Source organism: Ambystoma mexicanum, chromosome 3p, assembly GCF_040938575.1.
Source record: "Ambystoma mexicanum isolate Mex_15411 chromosome 3p, UKY_AmexF1_1, whole genome shotgun sequence".
NCBI lineage: Eukaryota > Metazoa > Chordata > Amphibia > Caudata > Ambystomatidae > Ambystoma > Ambystoma mexicanum.
Window position 1 is genome coordinate 959,483,367 of NC_090925.1, and position 19,244 is coordinate 959,502,610.

A 19,244-nucleotide genomic window follows, 5' to 3' on the forward strand; every position below is an offset into this window, starting at 1 on the left:
TAGTAAAAAAGAGTGGTGTGCTAAAATGTATGTAAACACTTGCCACACTCCCATCATCAACTGGGATCCAAGGCTTTGCAAATCCACAGGAAAACAGATTGAAATGGAAGACTGATGTTTTCATCGAAGTTTAGAAAATTCATAAAGGGGCACATTTTTCGATCCCAAAACATCCTTGGCTTTTCTATGACAAATATACGCACCAAAATGCGAATTCAAATGTTCGGAAAATGTAAACGTGTGAGGGAAGCAAAAGGGACCTACTTCTTCGTGTTTGTTTACGGTACATGCTGCAGGTAAAGGCCTAGTTCGTCATGAATAATAAAGTGGCGGGAAAGGGCCGAGAAGTGGCCCAGTGCCAGGGTTATAGAACGGCGTGGATGTTTTTCTTTGTAAGAAATGTTTCCTAACCTATCCACGATATATGGACATTTCCTTTGGCCTTCCGTCCTCCTCTTGTGAGGAAAGCAGCTGCCAGTTCCTCCGCGCGGTCGGTAATAAGGTGAGCTCGGCGGCCAGCCCAGCAGTGAATGATTACAAGACTTCCTGCGGTCCTCTGCTCCCCCCTCCGGAACACGCATCCAGGAGGAGGTTTGTTCCACGCACGGAGGCATGTTCCTCGTGTAACGTGCTCGCTCCTCCATGGGTAGAACAGCCGCCCGCTCCTTAGGTAGGCGCGGAACAGTACTCCGCTTCTTGTGTGTGCATGGTAGGCTTGCCCAAAGTCGTGTGGGTGGGCGTTAGTATGATATGCGTGTGTTTGCTGTGAAGGTTTGCGTGTCCATCGGTTTTGCACTGCATTCTATGCGAAGGCGTTTTGTATCTCTGCTGCTGTCTGTGTTATATGTCTGTGTGTTTTTTTCGAGTCGATCTGTCATCAGAGTATCGAGTTCCTATCATCTTTGGGAGTTTGTTACACACGTGTTTGCCATGTTTTTGTTTGATATCCACCTTCGTTTACTCTGTACGTGTGCGTTTGATGTTTAGCTCTGTCAATTTTCTACATTTGTGTGGGCCTGGCAGCGTTTTTCACTGGGATTTTCCCGTTGAAAGACGCTCTGTGAATAAGGCCCGTGTGTGTTTGCTGTATCGCTCGCTGTGTGTTCTGCCAAAATATGTAGTTATGTTTTCAATCTGTTGGAAGTTTTCACATTGTTTATTCCTAACTGGGCGTTTAATATATATACATACGGATGCTCGTTCTCTATCTGTAAGTGTGTTTTCTCGCTGTGTGAGTATCATTTAGTTGTCTATTTTAGCACCATGATTCTATGGGTCTGATTTACAAAAACACTTTTGAATTGGAAAAGCCCATTGAAAAAGACGTTGTAAATCAGACCAAGGGAGCCTGTGTGTTGGGGTTGGTGTGTGTCTGTGCATGTGTGGGTGCTTGTCTCTTATCCAATTGTGTGTGAATGTCTACTTGTTTACTGCTGCTGTGTGTCCGTGTCTCTCCTTGTTTCTTTTCCAGTTGTCTTTCTCTGTGCCGAGTCTTCATCATAACGTGGGGTTCTCTGTTCTCAAAGCACTGGAGTCTCCAAAAGCCTGCAAGAGGCGGGCATTACCTGCTGTGAAAGTGCCTCACTGTGCATGCAGCAAGCTCGTATGATTAATAGTACAAATTATTTCAAAGCAACATGATAAGGTATGGTGTTGATGGTCTGCGTGAACCCAGTCTTACATTTTAACATACACATGTGACGTTCTGTACTTTTGTTCAACGCTCCCAAAGGCTGAGGTTTAATTGTGTAAATCTGACTTTGTGTGCCATCATTGTGTTCCTCTCTATGGAATTCACAGGCCGGCCAATTGAAAAAAGATCGCTGACGATTTTGGGAATGCGTGCTAATATTTAAGTATGTGTTTAGTGCGTTTCCCTGGAACTTTTGTGCTAATGATATTCATCTACTTTTTATAGTGCGGGGAAGTGTTCCTCTGTCATCTTTCTGAACGTTCACGCCGTACACAGATTCCAACTGCGCGTGTTTTGGTTTTTGTCATGTTTAAATCTGCAGTTTTGACTGAACTCGTTCTCAGAAACGTGCTTTTACCTCTGGGCCCTGTGCCTCACTGGACCTAATTTTGTGAGGTATTTGCACTTTCAGACTCGAGAAGTTTCAGAAAAGGGCCAGATGTATGGAATGGTTTACTCATGGTGTGATTATGCCGAAAAGCTTCTCTGGGAGAAAAAAAAGAGTGTGCGTTCGTTTTATTGAAAGCCTTCTTTTAAAAGGAAATGAAAACATGTCTCTGTTTTTCAAATTGATCAATGTTTTTAGCTATTTCTTAATCATAGGTCATCAGTGAAATCCCTTGGCAATCACAGAAATTGCAATGATTTCTTCAAAGGGATTTTCCCGTTGAAAACGCGTTTGTAAACCAAGCCCATTCACTTGGAGCCCCAGAGTAGACAAGTAACCACATACTGGGCCTCATTATGACACTGGCGGCAGCCGTGCCTGTAATACAGGCACGGCTGCCGCCGGAGTTGCATTTTTTCCGGCGCCCGCGAATGGGCAATTACCACGTCATTACAGCCCTGCCGCACCCAGTAATTGCCCATTTGCGGGCGCCGGAAAAAAGATGCTCCCCATTCCCATTCGGCCCCATAGGGCTGAAAGGGAAGGGGGAGGCAGGATGCAGCAGCACCGTTTATAATGGTGCCGTTGCATCCGAAATGCTGTGCTAGCTGGTGCCTTTCTGCCCGCCAGGTCCGTCCTGATGGGCAGAAAGGCACCCGCGAGCACAACTTGTAGTCTGCCGGTCCGGGAACTACGGTACCGGCATGCTTACCGGTACCATCGTTCCCAGACCGGCAAACTTATAATGAGGTCCACTGTTTTTAATGAACATTTCTTCAAGCAAATCTGTGAGAACAAAATGGCAGCCATTCTCTTTCATGCGTTTTTGTTTCTCTTGTGCATACTGTTCAGTGTTGTAATGTTCTTGGTTGTTTCGAAAAACCCTGATTGATTTTTTTAAATAGGGCTGGGTTCACGATCTGGTCGATCCACCAAATGTACAGCCCAGTCAGGTTATCCAGAGTGCACGAGAGAAACGGTTATACTTAAAGCCAACTTAACTTCACTACTTGGTGGGTGGACAAGCCCAGTCTATTTTTATTTTGTTATTCATGTAAAAGTTTTGCTGGGCTAGAGTGGACCAGTTAAGGCATTGGGGTGCTCCAATTGTATCCACTTTTGTTTTTTCTCTTCGGCAATCAAGTTGAGAGCTCTTGCTTTAAGGTTGTGCTTGGTGATCGGCGTGTTGTGGGGCAGTGACACACACTGCTTGTGTTGGATCTTTCATTAAAGATGAGACATGCAGACTTACTGCCCAACGGTGCTCTTTTTTTCTTAAGTCTGCTTTGTTTAGCTCTTTTCTGTGTAGTTTGTGCGCCTCAATATAATTTATAATTTATCATGGACCCACGGCTCCAAGAGTTTCCGTTTGGAACCTGCAAAATGCATGAATTGTTTAAATATTGAACAAGTAATCTAATTTGCACAAGCTATTATTACACGGGTGATACTTGACATGACGCGTTACATGTTCGTCGCTGAACATAGAGGTCTCAGGATAGAGACGTTGAGGCAGCAATATCTCTGTAACGTAAACGCTGACGTACATGATGTTACATGGCCACTTCCAAACCCTTCTTTCTCCTATCAATTACCGCCACTCTATCCCCATTTCCCTTTCTTCCCTCACAGTGCTCTGAAGCAGATCTTTCTGTCTCTGGTGCGGTACAAAATACTAAAATAAATTAGAAAAAAGTGATAGAAATAGATAAAAGCATAGATAGATGAACAGATACTAGACAACTAGATAGAAAGACTCATAGATGAATAGATGAGAGGTAGAAGAGATAGAAAGCCATTTGTAAATAGTTGGATAGATAGATGCACACATAGATAGATAGATAGATAGATAGATAGATAGATAGATAGATAGATAGATAGATTGATTGATTTGAAAGCTTCCCCAGTTAATGCGCTTTTTGATTACTGTCAAATAACCCCCTAACCCCCTATTGATTAATGGATACAACATAGTGTAAGAGTTCACTTTTTGACTTCTTTAGGTTGGCCCATTTTATTTGTGTACTTTAATTATCAGTCCACTAAAAGAGTCAAAAAGTGTCTGTGACTGTAATGGACCTACCAAGAATTATCATCAATAAATATATGAAAAGCTATGATTCTATAAAAAATAATTTGGAGAGCTGCATGTTTTCTGTTACTTGTTGTTAATGCCATAATTTAAACTGCCGGTAAAAATAATTCGGAGAGCTGCATGTTTTCTGCTCCTTGTTGTTAATGCCATGATTTAAACTGCAGGGGAAGACAGCGCTGCCTGTGCCTTATACAAGCGCAGTTCAGGAAGGTCGAAGAAATCGGAGCTCCCCACTCACAGGGTTCGATCTTGCTATTAATTCAGAAGAGTAAGAAATATCGCCAAAAAAAAGCAAAATCGGACAAACGAGGGAGAGGGTTATGGGTTAGTGTGTACTTAAGAGCAAGATTTACAGAATAAGTTAATTAAAAAAGGTGCAAGCCCTTGACGTGTGAGCTGTATAATGGGGAACAACTGGATGGTGCTTTCCATTTGCGTAACTTAATGTATACGCGTCTGATGTCTACATTAGGGCATCAAAGCACTTTGTAGAAATGGCACAATGTTTGGCAGAAATTGCTTCCACTGCCATCTGCTTCTCGCGCAGGGAAGTTGTGGGGACATGGTTACTGCATCGTGATTTGAACGGTTCTATGTGGTTTCATCAACCACATTTATTTTGACAACCTTTTGTTCAGCTCTTGTCAATGAGGGTCCCCCCATACTCCTCTCCACCCCTTACTCCAATTCCACTCCCACCCTATAGCCCCCTAAACAAACATATGGATGTAAGTCATATGACCAACACGAGTCGAACAAAAGGTACATTAAGTAACTATGGTTGAGGAAACCCCAGATTACCGATGTGAACACAAGGCACCTCATGTATGTTTGTATGTATAACTTTGTATGTAGTTTCTGTGTTTTTATGTACAAAATGGTTTGTAGCAAAAGCATTGGCGGGTTGCAACAGAAGACTGAACAAAGAAGAGGGACAATGCAATGAAGTAGCACCGTTGACGATGCGTCAGGGATGGAAAGATGTGAGTGGAAAGCAGGTGTCAGGTGTGTTGGTAAAGGAACTGATCTGGGTGAACTGTGCAGACTGACTGAGGTCAGTGGGCAATGAGGTATCACCGAGATGTGTCTTTAGATCTTTGCTGAGGTGTAAAAACAGGATATATAGCCTTATGGGTGGTGGGACTATATTCCACAGTCTGTTTGCTTAGCTGAAGAAGGCTTGTTTGTAGACTTCCCTTTTTCATCTCTTCCCTTCACTGTCATAGCTCTGTGTGTTATGATGGCCTTCTAAGATGGTGTGGGTTTCAGTTGTATAGGCAGGAGCTACGGTGGTCACTGCTTTGTAAGTGATGCTTGTGGTTTTAAAGGTGATGTGAGCCTGGGTGTGCAGCAGTGTGTTGGTGCAGTTTTGCAGGACATGTTGGACCCTGCAGCTTGTGGGTCTGTTTTCCATTTCCGTTTCCTCGAGGGAGCCGGAGCTGGAAATTTCAGCCGTGCTCGGATCATTCAAAAACACAGTTCTAGCGCAGTGCGTAGACGGTGTGCAGCAGTGTGTTGGTTCAGTTTTGCATTGAAGGCACTCACAATCACGCCTTCTTGTGGAGAAGTCTGGACTTGAGTGACACCCATTCCGATCTAACCACCACCTGTGGGTGAGTGTTGCCTCGCATTGTGGGACTGTACCTGTATTTGAAATTTGGTACATGTACGAGCTAAGAAGCAGGTCTAAGGAGACTAACATGCTGCTAGACTCTGAGACAGGTCTCCAACTGGTGATCGAATTACCTTTGCCGTCATCGCCTGGCCAGGGTCTATCTAACAGTGTGGGGGATGTTCACGTGAATACAGCAACGAATACCTCTTTTTTAAAATTCTGTCACATCTCAGTCTTTAAACTCTGGTGAACTATTGATTGATTTGTCACATTTCATTCCGGCTCATAATCAGAGTCCATCTACACCCAATGGCGCCTTGTGCTGCTTCAGTGCGGGATGTCCGAGAGGCTTCCTTTTTAGACACCCCGCCTGATATAAGAGCGGTGCCTGCATCTGACTCTGACACTTCCATTTCCTCCTATATCGAAACTCTGGTGCCTTTGCCTCCCAGGAGACTATCTGCAATGTCTAAGAACATTGATGGCAAGCTCCCTGATGGCCATGATGGACTGTTACAAGAAATTAACCAGGTGCTCTGTGTCCTGGTCACCTTATATGAAGGGCTCAGAGTGGAATCTAAAAAATGCTCGACCATGTTGGAATCATTATTGTTTACATTTGATAATATTGGAGTGCATAATATACTTAAGGATTTGTTTATGCCTACAAACATCTTCAAATGGCTCCTCCGGTTAACTAAAAAATCAGGCCCTAATTGGGGGTTTTGAGCACCTGCGGGGTGTCCCCTGGTTGCATTTTCCTGTTTTCTCTTTCCATTGAATTGGCCACGCCCCCCTGACTACAACTACCACCAGCTCTGCCAGCAGGCTAAAACCTGCTGGGCAAAAGCGCTGTGGGTGATGGGCACCCACGTGGGCGTTAGGCGACGGCGGGGGACGGAAAACAGTACCTGCCATTACTTTGCCGCCAAGAGGTCCAGTGCTGTGCCGTGCAAAGCCATATCAAGTTTGCACCTGTGCAAGGTGAAGAGTTGTGACACAGGGGGGGCTGCATCGTCTTGTTTTGTGTTTTACTTTGCAGTTCTTTATCGGCCCACAGCCCCCTGCAGTTGATTGCTTGGTCGGCTGACTATTTGGCACCAATGTGGATGGTAGCAATTGTTTATATGGATGTTGTTACCCCCACCTTTCTATCATGCTCTTTTTCACCCTCCTGTTCTTTGAGAGGCTGTCATGAGCCCACCCAGAACCCCGCCCAGAGCCTGCTAAACAGATGAGGAAGATTCTTACACTCAAGTGCATACACAAACCTGGGGGACTATTCACTTTCGGCCCGACTAAAGCTTGGAGTAAGGCCGAGCTGGGAAGTCCTCCTATGATCACAGGTGACACCCATAACTTTATCAAAGAAATCAGCCAATTTCTGGGAAATTCTTTTGACATTGGGGGCAGTAAACCACCCTCTTTTCCGACCCCGTACCCATCCGAAGAAGCACGGAAAGAGGGCCTCATGGAATGACGATACCTATAGGAGGGAATGCTGGGGAGGCGAGACTTGTAGCTTATTTTGCTACTTGTGGAGGTGCCATAAAGGATCAGCTTAATCGAGGAGAACCAGATCAAAATAAAGCCACTGCGGGGGGGCTTAGACCAATTGGCCTCCACCCCTGCACCCTTAGCTGTGTCCATCCCCACCTTCACCCCAATGCCAGACACAGAGATAACTCTTGTTTAGCCAGCCCTCCAGTGCGTAGTTCTGAAGCCCCTGAAATCGATACAGTTATCAATCTTGCTAATCCCAAAACACAAGGCTCTAATGATGGCAGTCCAACCTCATCTTTACCCTCATTTTGGTCACCGAGAAGAGAGTTTCTTGTTAAGACAGCTGTGGGGGGTGTCCCTGGGGTGCCCGGGTGGTTCAAGAGACTATGACCTCTGGGGATTTGAATCAGGAGGCCAGGGAGGACTTTCCGGCAGCAGAGCCCAACAGTGCCCCAGAACCTATTGAATCAATTGAACAAGGGGCTGGGGTCATGGTGGGGGCAGCACTTGAAAAAGGGATTGTAGCTCATGGCAGGCCTTGGGGCAAAAACCTGTCGGACTTGAGGTAAGAAAACAGTATCACTCCCTGTCTCCTTCCTCACCAACTGACGCCTTGCACATTGTCCACCATGGGCTTGTCCACCAAGGAGGTTTCCACGGATCATGACTGTAGCTGCAAGCAAGTTCTGTATGAGCTTAGAGACGTAAAAAGGCTTTTACTGGCCCTGATTGAACACAGGGGAAAAGCTGATGAGGGAACCACGGGAGGCCCAATCTCTGGTTCATCCTCGGGCCCTGGCTCAGCCACAGGTCCTTAAAAATCATCTGAGGGACCAGAAACATATATTAATAATGATCTCATGACTGCGGGCATATACAACAGCCCCCACTTAGCCATCAACAAGAAAGCACCCAGTCTCGACCACTGTGCAAGCCCCATGGACCTATTTGAAGCCCATGGACCCCGGGAGAACAAACTGTGTGGCAGCCAACTCCTTAGGATGCTAATGATCCATCTAACCCTGACTTTACATATGCAAAAAGAATGCCAGGGTTGGCAAAGGGGATGCTAGGGCTACCAACAATGCAGGAAATTATGGCTTCATCCATGCACATAACATTGATCAGCACACTGTACCCAGATCTCGAACATGGGAGGGCTCGACTAACAGTGATGAATCTGGGAGGCACGGGAGGGGCACATCATTCCTGCATGGGGTACCTACGCTGCATCCGTCAATGGGAATCCAGAGAAGCACTCCTAAATAAATGCATGCATTGACTTTGTTCAGTAAGGGATTGCCCATTTGCAACACGGGAAGCCATAGTGACCGGCAATAGACTACATTTGGAGGGTGATTTCACCAGTACCTCTGAGTATTCAGGCACCAAAGAATGGCCAATGGGGTATTGGGAGCCATGGTTGGAAATCACCCAGTAAGATCTCCATTAGCCCCTAACCCCTCTATAGTAATATCCCTCCCCCTGGAATTAATCATCATAACCTTGCTCTCTGAGGTACTAACTTAATTCCACTGGGGAACTTATTTTTGGGGAGTATTTTGGTACAAGGACCTGTTTCTCAATGCTTACGCGAAAATGAAGGGGGACCTGTTCCTTGATATTTAATTATCTTTTGTTATGTAACTCAGCAGCTTTGTTTTATATTACGCTGTACTTTGATGGCCCAAGGCCGAATAAAGATATTTGATGTCTAATTAGCCTTAAGCAAAATGAAAAGGTGATGGCTGGAAGGTTTTGAATCAATCATAACCACGGGCACAGCTCTGGGCAACCCTCCAGACCATTGTTTTTCAGCCTGCCAAGCCATTACAGAAGGGGAAAAACCATATGCAAATCAGGATTGGTCCTACCCCAAAAGGGGCAGTCCAGCCCGAACTGCTAAGTCACCCCTTCTGCACGAGACCACAATCATCCCCAGTCATGTTTCAGCCTTGTTGGGTGTCATCAGTGAGGAGTAGCTTGGCTTTCTAGGCCCAGCAGAGACTCGGGCCCCACGTCTGGGCATACTCGTCCCACTCGGGGTGACTTAAGCAAAACGAAAAGGTGATGGCTGGAAGGTTTTGAATCAATCATTACCACGGGCACAGCTCTGGGCAACCCTCCAGACCATCGTTTTTCAGCCTGCCAGGCCATTGCAGAAGGGGAAAAACCTTATGCAAATCAGGCTTGGTCCTAACCCAAAAGGGGCAGTCCAGCCCGTACTGCTAGGTCACATCCCTTCTGCAAGAGACCACAAGCACCCCAGACATGTTTCAGCCTTTTTGGGCGTCATCAGTGAGGAGTAGCTTGGGTCTCTAGGCCCGGCACTCTCGGGACCCAAGTCTGGGCATACTCGTCCCACTCGGGGTGACTTAAGCAAAACGAAAAGGTGATGGCTGGATGAATTTGAATCAATCATAACCACAGGCATAGCTCTGGGCAACCTTACAGACCATCGTTTTTCAGCCTGCATGCCATTACAGAAGGGTAAAAACCATATGCAAATCAGGCTTGGTCCTACCCCAAAAGGGGCAGTCCAGGCCGAACGCATAGGTCACATCCCTTCTGCACAAGACCACAAGCATCCCCAAACATGTTTCAGCCTTGTTGGGAGTCATCAGTGAGGAGTAGCTTGGGTCTCTATTCCCGGCAGACTCGGGACCCACGTCTGGGCATACCTGTCCCACTCGGGGTGACATAAGCAAAATGAAAAGGTGATGGCTGCAAGGTTTTGAATCAATCATAACCACGGGCACAGCTCTGGGCAACCCTCCAGACCATTGTTTTTCAGCCTGCCAAGCCATGACAGAAGGGGAAAAACCATATGCAAATCAGGCTTGGTCCTACCCCAAAAGGGGCAGTCCAGCCCGAACTGCTAGGTCACATCCCTTCTGCACAAGACCACAAGCATCCCCAGACATGTTTCAGCCTTGTTGGGCATCATCAGTGAGGAGTAGTTTGGGACTCTAGGCCCGGCAGATACTTTACAGTCATCTGTCAAATTAAGAGCCAATTGTCCAATATCTCTGTTGGAGGAACCTAGCTTCTCTTTTAAGGATTCCGGGATGAAGACTTGACAAAAGGCTTTCACTAGTGAAGAAATAGCCAGGGTCTTCTTTTCAACAAAAACGCCATCTATCGAATCATCATATCTACTTACAACCATGGCTGACAAGGTCTCTACGACTGCAGGCTGTGGTTTCATTCAGTCGTTGGGCTCTTCAGCGGAACAGGAAGTAACTGTACCTCCTAAAGAGATGGCTGCATCACCAGCAGTCAAACCCAAAAAGAAAAGAGGTACACTAGTGCAGGAGAAGAAAACAAAGAAGCAGCCTATATAGAACCAAGTGAAACAATCATCAAGGAAGTTTCTTGGCACTCTCATAAGATAACCTACGGTTACAGCAACTGTGTGAAAGGTGCCTACGGCCCTATGTTCTAGTCAGCGTAAACAGTCTCTGGGAGAAGTTGTTGATCGAGCTGATGATGATGTGGTTGGAATATCTCCTCCTCCTTCACCAACAGTAGTTGTGGAGAAGGTTTTCATCCCACATTCCATTCAAATGGAACCCTCTCCCAAATTCTCCACAACTTTAATTTCAACTATAGAAACAACTTCTAGTAGAGGAGAGGTTCCCTTCCTCATCGACTGTCCGACTGTCCCTCTTATAAGGATGCACTGACAATTCGAATTGGGAGTTCTGCCAGAAGGACTAAAAAGAAGATAACTCAGGGCAGCAGGGTCCTTGAACATTTGAGGAATGTGTGTAGTTGTGGCAAACATTTGGGAACTAATCAAGTATACAGTATTTTAAAAGGTTCCAAAGGACCTGACTCTGACAATGGCTATTTGGAGAATTGCTTGCCTAAAGGCCCCCAGTTGGCCGTGCTCCCAGAGAATGCCTGTGGTGTTAGTACTTATAATTACTCATTCTTCTACCAGAGAATAAAATGTCATTCTTAATAGATCTAATATTTTGTGGTTATTCAGGGAACTGTCCAATCCAAGAGTCTAGCCTTGAAAGATATTAATCAGGTAGCTTTTAGAGATCTACATAGAACAGACCAAGCAGTATTAGATATAAATTCCAAGATTGTACTTGAGATCATAATGAAAGATTATCAATCTCTGAGACAGCTTAGATTTGATTTAAAATCTTACACACCTGATCACCGAAGTAATGGACTTCTGTCCGGAGGCATCAAGGGAAATACAAATGGTCACGTTCAAGCCTGTTCGTTAGACTGCTGGTAATGACTGGTCGTGGCTGACTGGAGCCTTGATGCACTCTGGCCAGGTGAAAAATCCTATTCCTGATAATTGTCTTTAACTCTGTTGGTCCTTTAACATGATTTTCCTGGCACTCACGAGGGAACAGTACTTTGTTTTTTAATCCCTCTGCAGGGTCAGTCCTGAAAACTCAGAGGATCATTTTCCTACAGAAGACATGGTTAGTGGACTCACCCTTTTTTGACGGTTACATTGTTTCTCACCAGCTAGTTAAAAGTGGTTTAATGGGTAGTCCTTCAGGGGTGGCACTGGGGGGTGTGGGGGGGGATCTACTACTGACCATGGTGAAATCTGGTGGCAGATTGGAAGTTCTTCACTCAGTTAATGTTTGCATGGGAATTTTGGCCACTCATGTTAGAATTATTTTGTAGGGATATTTTATGAGTGTGTTGCTTTTGAATGTTTATTGACATTTGTGCATTAGCAATTTTGATAACTTTTTTGAATTGCTTGGTATCACTCACAGATGATTAGAGTAACACAGTAGCACAGGGTCATCTTCTGATCTTGGGTGCTTTAAATGCCTCTTGCATTGAGGTTGACGTAAAGTGTGAATTGGCTCCTTCTACCAAGAATAAGAATGCTAAGTATACATGTGGGTGCTATTGGCTGAAATGCTCACACGGTTTTGGACTTTTTATGCAAAAAGGGTCAATGACCAGAGACGTACCTAGTAAATCCACATGGCAAACAGAGCATCCATGTTGACCATTGATTACACCTTTGTGGGCTTTTTGATCTATGCAATTCCTTTAGAGTAATAGAAACAGAGTGTAGTGATCACTGTATGTTGATCTCAGAGTTTGATATTCGGGTTCCAGGAGTAAATCTAAATGGTCCAAGAGATCCTGTTGTAAATCCAGCTGGTAATAGGGTTTCTTGGAAACCCCTGGTTAATAGTCAAGTCAATGATACACTTGCTCAGTGTCTTATTAATTAATCGCATAATTGGAAAATACATACATGTACTGCTATGCATTTTGGAGCCTTCATTGATGCTACTCTAAAACCCTTTTTAGGCAATCCAAAAGTTTCTCATATCTGTTATCCCAATCATAATATTCACTCCTATGATCCCTATGTGGTAGCCACGAAGCGGGAAATAAGAGCTCAGTTAAGAGGTTTAAAGTCCTCAATGGAAGTGTCTTCTGTGGTCTCTGCAAGTGAGATCAAGAAGGTTAAATTGACATACAAAAATTGTTTAAGAAGCAATCGTGCATCTAGGCTCCAGAGGGATGCAGAAAAGATGCTAGCGACCCTTTGCAATGAAAATTCCCTTGATTTATTTAAATTGGCCAACAAAATGAATATTCCCCAGTCGGTCCTGCAAAATAACTCAGTATCAGAGACAGACTGGGTTTTTAACTTTGAACAAATGTGTCCTGCTTAGAATTCATCTGACTGCATACTTAGTCTTGGTTTAAGTGCAGTGGATGATATCTGGAATTTAAATGTGGATCACTACTCTGTCTTTCAGGTGCTCAGGAAAATTAGAAACTCATGCCCCAGGCCCTAATAATCTTGCAAATGTTTTATTTAAAAACAATTCTGCAGTCTGGTCCATTATCTTCTCAATTCTTTTTAGACAAGTGGCTGACATGTATTTTTACCAAAAGTCATGGAGAACGGCGCATATTGTTCTGATTTACAAGAAGGGTTCTAGGTTGGACCTTAAAAGTTAAAGGCCTGTTGCAATTTTAGACCCCAACCGCAAGGTGTTTGCATAATTTCTTCTGAACCATGTGAAAATTGGAGTAAGGCATACAGGAAGGCTTCAAAAATGGCAGACTGGATTTAGGAAAAACCACGGCACCTCACTAAGGGCCTGATTCACAGATTATTTTCCTATGGCATTACACCATTATAAAACGCTTCTGTGAATCAGGCCCTTTATGGTTTGATATTGAAATGTGCACAAAATCTGGCATGGACAAAGGAATATGAGTCCATCTATTTGGCTACAATAGATTTATCTGCAGCGTTTGTTCATGTTAATAGGGTTCTCCTGTGCGCAAAATTGAAAAGTTGGGGGCTCCCTTTTGGCATATTGCATCTGATCATGGGTCTTACTAACCAATCTGACGTGCATGCAACGTTGGACTGAGAAGGGGCGCTTACTCAGAAGATTACAACCTTTAAAGGGGTTAGACAGGGATGCATTTTGGCTCTATGGGCCCCATTATGAGTATGCCAGTCCGGTAACAACGGTGACGGTAAGCTACCGGCACCGTTGTTACCGGACTGGCATACTCTGAGTTCTGCCTGCGGATGCCTTTGCGCCCGCCAGGTCTGACCTGGCGGGTAGAAGGCACCAGCTCACAGACCTTGACGGATGCACCTGCACTGTTGCACAAAGTGCCGGTGCATCCGTCCTCCACATTCCCATTGAGTCCTATGGGACTCGAATGGGGATGGGGGGCAATTTTGTTCTGGCTATGGGGAATTACCGGGACCGCTAGGGCTGTAATTCCCCAGTAATTCCCCAATTGCCAGGCGCCAGAAAAAAAAACGACTCCGGCGGCAGCCATGCTGTTTTTACGGGCACGGCTACCGCCATGGTTGTAATGAGGTCCTATTTCTTTTAAATTGGTGATCATCTTGTACCAGCAGCTTTTGCTTCTCCTAAATTTTCACATCTTAAATTGTCATGGATTGCATATGCTGACGACTTTGTAATATTTGATTGCACGCAAATCAGCCTTCAGCATTTGCTTAACGCCTTTACAGAGTACAATTCAACTAACTTTCTAAAGATGAATGCTGCTAAGACAAAAGTGATACACTGCACGTTGATAGAAAGTAATTAGTGGCAAATTCTTCTGGACATTCTTGAAAGAGTTGACAGTTTTATCTATCTTGGTTTTCCAATTCTCTCCAAACCTCATAAGACTCCGATTAGAGACTGGACGAAGAGTCAGGCAGTTGCCCTATCTAATTAAATGAGTAGGCTTGATGCAAAATTTGGAAAATGTTCACTAATTCCAATTTTGAAAATGTACAATGGAAACCTTGTTCCCAAAATTCTGTATAGTATTGAGTTCATGATTTGTGGCTTTATGATTTTTTACTGATACTTAATTTGTCAGAGAGTATTAAGACTTTCTTGCTCAGTTCCCTTATCGGGTATTAGATATGAGCTTGGTCAACACTCTCTTGCCAGCAGAGCGCATTGGAGACTGCTTTCTTTTTATTGTAAAATCCTCTGTCCAGTGGAAAACTCTTTATTGTATGATCTAAATTTCATTGTAAAAGTTAATGGCCACACATGTTTAGCTGATTATTCCACATTTTGCATCACCTTACTAAACAAAATAGACTTGACTGTAAATGATATTGTGAATAGTTTTAAAACAACATTATACCCTTGTGAACATCCCTTGTAAAGTGAAACACATTTTATAGGACCATGATTCGATTAACACTGTGGATAGATTTGATAGCTATGATTCTTCGAGTTACCTTGTTATGGATCACAAAAAGTGCGGAGTATTCGCTTCTTACCTTTCTTCGATTTAGGTGGAACCTGCTTTGGTCTAAACATATTATAGTTGAGTACCATTTTATGCTTCCAGAGCTAGCTTATTGCAGGTTTTGTGACAATCCTGGGGAACCTGAAACTCTGAAACATGTGTTGGTCCATTGTCCTGCCTTGCATGGGAAATGTCTAATCCATTTTGAAAAATGTACATATTTTATCACCTTAGACGATATTGAGGTGTTTTGGAATGTCTGTCTCTCAGGTAGAACACGGTGACAGGTTTCTGGAAGAGTTTGCAGTTGGAAGAGGGTGAAAGATTTCTGGTTGTTTTACTATTATTGCATTTTTGAAGGAGACTGAATAATGGGATCTTGTTCATATTGAGCTTTTGTTTTAGGTATGTATTGCATCTTGTAGTAAGATGTAGATTCTTTTTTTACTGCATTTGTGATGAAATCTTCAAAGTTATCTACTGACATGATATTAGAATTGTATTTGTGATAGTATTTTAACTCATATTGTAATTTCTGCTTCTGTTTTTTCCTTTTTTCTTTTAATATGGGTCTCATTACAGTTTTGCCAGTGTGGTAAAATTGCTGGTAAAACTGCTGGTAATTCCGGCACTGGCACTTTTACTGCACCAGCAAAACACAGGTTTGCTGGTGGGGGCACTGATTTACTCCTGCCAAGAGCTGGAGGTAGATCTGGCCCCCATCAGCAAAATAATTCCAGAATTACCGGCGCAAGTCATTCCAGTGCTGTTAATTCTGGACTCCATGGAATGGGGATTTACCAGAGTCTCACTGGAGCCACCTATGCTAGAGTATAACACTGTTTCACCAGTAAAAACCCATGCTCCATGTTTTGTCTCCTGCGATACCCAGAACCGGGGCCTGCAATTTGAGGCTCTCAGGATATTTTGGACTTTGGCTCCGATGATCCTCTACCATTGGCCATATTGGTTCGGGCTGATAGGAAGTGTAGTTCAAAACCTCTGGTTAGCCAGAGGTTGCAGACCTATCCCTTACACCATTCCCATTAGCTCCTAGTATTTATTTTGGATAACTTGGGGAAAAGAGCAAGACAATTCATCCTCAATTCATTATGATTCCCCCACTTGTTCCCTGACAGCCGACACCAAAATATGTACTGAAATAAAAAAGCTGAAAGTAACATGTCAGCTGTGGCATTTGCTCCCGGACACAGTGTAATTTATTCATATCTGAAAAGGTCGTGTACGCCTTCTCAATAATAAACTGACCTTTGAAGCTTGATTATCTTCATCTGATTTTTATGGTCAAAGATTTCTCGGTATTTAGAAAACATGCAGCACCAATAAAAAATACATCAAATATAACTTTGCTTCCTCTTTTCGATTACTCCGTAATGGTTCATGAAGAGTGAAATATGTAATGCAAAAGCACTAAAGTAATTCTGTTTAAGTTGCTATTTTTAGTTGGAAAGCTTCCCAAGTGAGACACATCAATCACCCAAGCGGCACCCCAGTGTGCCCATCCACATGACTGTATTCTGCCAAAATCTTCAAGGAATGGATTAGTGAAATACAAGCCACAAATGAACTCAATTACAGAAAGTAGATGCTACTGTTAACACCTGTTCCGCTCTTAAAACATCATGTCAAAGTGATATAGTATATGCGGAAACAGGAGATATGGAAATGTGTCATGTCAGTTGGCATTTGTACAGTGTGCATCTGCCACTGGTAGAACATGTTGTGTATGCAAGACTTCTTAAATAGTAGGCAGGGCGTAGGAGGAACATTTTCACACATGATTTTCACATCACACATTTTTGACATAAAAGGACTGTTGAAATGATTAGATGCACAACCACTGTTAGTTTCTGGTTTTTATTTCCTGAAATAATTCAAACAAAATAGTTTTCTAAAAGTATTGAAATGACTATAGGTTTAATTAACCAAAATGAAACACATGCTTGTTTTTCAATATGCATTTACTGTACACACAATGATGACTGAGTCAAATTTAATTAAGAATGACCTGGATGATTAACAGTATTAAGAAAAATCGTCTCGTAAGTGTTGTGTGTGGCCCATTTAACTGTGGGCGCATTGCCCCTTTAAGAAAGTGTGTCATGACCTTGTCATGACTGTCCTCAATAAAAGGGGCTCTGTTGTCCGTGAGGGGCACTGCAGCAGAGCCCCAGAAAGTGGCAACTCTGTCTACGTTTGGTCAATGGGGGGGTCATTCGACTTTGGAGGCAGCCATGGTGCTATTAGCACCATGGCTGCCTCCAAACCCGGGTCTGGTCTGGCAGAATGGGGATTTACCGGGTCATTCCGACCTTGAAGGACCCGGTAGGTCCCCATTCTGTAAACCATTCCCCATTCCCATTTGAGCCCCCATAGGGCTCAATGGGAATGGGGAAGGCGCTAATTACGGGCCCGCAAACAGCGGGCCCGTTATTAGCGCCCTGGTCCCTACACATCCTTTGCGGGTCCCGCTAAGGGACCTCGGAATAGGGCGGTATGGGTTTACCGGCACCAGCATCCTTACCGGTGCCGGTAAACGCTTACCGCCCAACTCGGAATGACCCCTATTGTCTTGGTAAGTGCTGTGTGATCATCGCCTGCGTTGCAGCCACGGCCGGGGTGCCCCCGGGGCCGAGGCTGTTGTCAGCTGCGTCCCCCCAGCTCCTGTGTTCAGATCCAGTGATCCAGATGCTGCAGAGTGCTCCCTGCATTCCGACTACTGGGTGATCGCAGTCTCTTTGTCTATACTGGGTAATCCCAGTATTTGGTGTGACCCGCCAGGAAGCCATGGGGCTGGACACCACATTGGCAACGAGGTAGTCTGGGCCCACGAACTTCGGTGCGGGTTGCTGGAAGCCTGTTTGCCACCCGTGAAGCAGTGTTACTCGTGTAGATGAGGGAGTGGCGTCGGCTGCACAAAGAGAGGGGGCATGGCCTGGAGTGTCCTGGGCACTCTGCGGAACCCCCTTCCTTCTTCACATGTACATTTGCTGCTATCGTCCAGCACATGGGGAACCTTACAATAATAGGGGGACCTCAATATAGCCCCTGATCCATACATAGATCACCAGGGCACTAGCACCGGGAACCCCACTACCTTGAAGAAAAGGACAGCCCTCCAAACACTGATGACAGACCTTCGCCTCATAGACATATGGAGGAACGTCCATGGGCAGCACCGGGGCTACACATTTTACTCACACCCACACGATAGCTATTCCAGGCTGGAATCCTGGCTGGCCCTCGCCAGCACACTCCACCAATTCACAGAATGCACAATTCCCCCGTCCACCCTCGCAGACCATGCCCCGGTACTACTATGTGGCACTCTCCGGGACACACCACGCCGACCCCCCCTCATGGCGCCTAAACCTGCACACCCTCCAAGAGCGAGAAGCCTCTTTGTTGTTTGAAAGTTGGTGGGCTAATGAGATCCTTATCATGCATCAGACAATTCACCTCTGCACTGTGACGCCAGAAGGCCATGCTGACATCTGGCACTTTGTCCTTTTATCTTAGGTTGACCACAATTCTGATCTCAAAACCTTCTATTTGTTGGTATTTTTCCCCACCCAGGCCGGATAGTCATTTATTGCAATTGTAAATAACTGGTATGCATGAGCCTCAAAGGGATCCCCTTTCCAGATGAGGAGGCCAACAGGCCTGCAGTGGGAACGTCATTAATGGATTCTGCAAACAACAAGCAAATTTACATTTGATACCTGGAAACAAAGTGGCCTTTTCATTTCTATTGTTGTCGGTATTTTACATGTGAAGCATAATATATATTTGATACACTGCATCTTGTCAACACACACCAAGGGCCTCATTACATGGACAGCGGTGGACCAAGGTGCTATTAGCACCTTGGTCCATGCCGGTAAAATACCGGCACCGCCTTGGTGGAAAGGGGAATTACCACCCTATTCCAACGTTGATGGGGCAGTAATTCCCCCTTCCCCCATTGCCCTTCCCCATTCCCATTTTTGCCCCATAGGGCATAATGGGAATGGGGAAGGTGCTAATTACGGCACCGCAAATTGCGGTACCGTAATTAGCTCCCTGGTCCCTTTGCGGGTTGGTTTTTAACGCCTGCAAAAAGCAATCTATATGAATAGGCCCATTTTCAGTGTGGAAGTTTTTGAAGGCTGACAGGTAATTTTTC

General features: G+C 44.7%; 1 long non-coding RNA gene across 2 annotated transcripts in view; it reads left to right on the forward strand.

Moving 5' to 3' along the window:
- The first annotated feature begins 568 nt into the window (after positions 1-568).
- The window catches only part of LOC138581153 (uncharacterized), a 373,986-nt gene continuing 355,310 nt past the window's right edge, over positions 569-19,244 (forward strand). The window contains exon 1 of one of the 2 annotated variants that reach the window (XR_011304454.1): positions 569-670. This is a non-coding gene — a long non-coding RNA (uncharacterized lncRNA). The remainder of the gene's footprint in view (positions 671-19,244) is intronic. The other variant, XR_011304455.1, reaches the window with a different exon arrangement.